The sequence below is a fragment of the Colobus angolensis genome, unplaced genomic scaffold (assembly GCF_000951035.1).
Source record: "Colobus angolensis palliatus isolate OR3802 unplaced genomic scaffold, Cang.pa_1.0 Scaffold11, whole genome shotgun sequence".
Lineage (NCBI taxonomy): Eukaryota > Metazoa > Chordata > Mammalia > Primates > Cercopithecidae > Colobus > Colobus angolensis.
The window spans coordinates 8,710,462-8,712,103 of record NW_012112030.1 but is presented as its reverse complement, the minus strand read 5'-3'; the positions used below and the strand labels follow the sequence as shown (position 1 = coordinate 8,712,103).

The following is a 1,642-nucleotide window of genomic DNA, read 5'->3' as shown; positions in this document are numbered from 1 at the left end:
AAAAAACAAAAAACAAAAATGAGTTCACCAGCCCTAATTTAGGCCTGAACCATGCAATTTTGCATGACATCTAATGTTAAGTCCAGATGTGTTGGCCTTCAAGTGCAAAAGCCATTCCTGGCAGCAGTGATGGACATTTTAAAAATTTGTCTCAAAGCTAATTTGCCCAAACATCATCTTAAACTGAATCACAGGACTCACCACCTCATTAAAGTCATAAAACCCAAACACTTCTGGATTTCAACTTTTCAAACCATTTATTGTTTAAAATCCTTCAAGGCTTACAAAAAACGAGAGGAAGAGTCATTATATCCTAATTCTGAGTAAAGACTCAGATGTGTGATCATTAGGAGAAAGAAAGTAACTTGCTTATGTGACATTTTCATAATGATTTCTGGGTCATATTTTTATTCAAGCCACCTGACTACACTTTGTTAAGGAATAAAATATATTATCCATGGCAACAAGGATGCTTGGTCCCCAACATCCTGGGGGAAATAGCGGCTAATTTCAATTATCTGGAAATATGTCAAAATTCATTAATTCCTTTTCTGAAACATCTGGGCTATTATCCAAAACCCAACATCATAGTTTTCCATCAATTTTTATGTTTTAATAGGCATCTGGTTTCTCACATTTTATTTCTAATGTGTAACGATGATGTTATTTTACATATTGTACAGCACACATAATGTTCACTAGGCTCAAAAAAAAATTCACATAAGCTTCCTTTTAAGTACACACACTTTTTTTGAGCTGTAATCTATGGCTAATTGCACATTCAAATTAAATCCTGTTCAGATAAATACATCCATTAATTCTTTTCAGCTCAGTTGACCAAAAGTTGGAAATTGACACTACGCATTTTTTTCCCATAACAGTTTTTCATTGCTTGTTGGTGATGCATAATCACATCACTCAGTTTTGTGGCAGAATTGCAAAGTCAATCTTTCCTGAAAATAATTCTCATAGTTCTTACTAGAAGATAAAACTTTCTGTGTTTGTTTTTGTTGCTGCTGTGTGTTTCCAGGAAACAAAAGTCAGAGCAAAAAAAATTCTTAGAGTTTCACAATAAACCCAAATACACTGAGCTTTGTAATGATCAATATTCCATACCCCACAAAATACCAGGCAAGAGTTGAAAGGGTTCAAAGGAATATCTCAGTTGAAGAGCAAGGGCTTGCTAAAATACGATGATTCCTGGTTTGGCCAAGAGTATCCTATTACTCAAGCAAGGTTAGAAAATCTATTTCTGAGCAGGAAATAGTCTGCCAATGATAGTCATCATCAATGTAATTTGAAATGTTGTGGGAAAAAATCAATAGTGTTGTAAAGAACATATTGATTGGCTGGGATCTGTGGCTCGCACCTGTAATCCCAGCACTTTGGGAGGCTGGGGCGGGTGGATCAGTTCAGCTCAGGAGTTTACAACCAGCCTGGGCAACATGGCGAAACCCCATCTCTACAAAAAATTAGCTGGGCATGGTGGCGCAGGTCTGTGGTCCCAGCTACTCAGGAGGCTGAGGTGGGAAGATGACTTGAGCCTGGGATGTTGAGGCTACAGGGAGCCATGATTGCACCACTGCACTACAGCCTGGGTGACAGAGTGAGACCCTGTCTCAATTTAAAAAAAAAAGAAAGA

General features: G+C 37.6%; 1 protein-coding gene across 2 annotated transcripts in view; it reads left to right on the top strand.

The window, feature by feature from the left end:
• GPRC5D (G protein-coupled receptor, class C, group 5, member D) overlaps positions 1–1,642 on the top strand; it is an 18,602-nt gene that overhangs the window by 3,202 nt on the left and 13,758 nt on the right. The window lies entirely within an intron of this gene.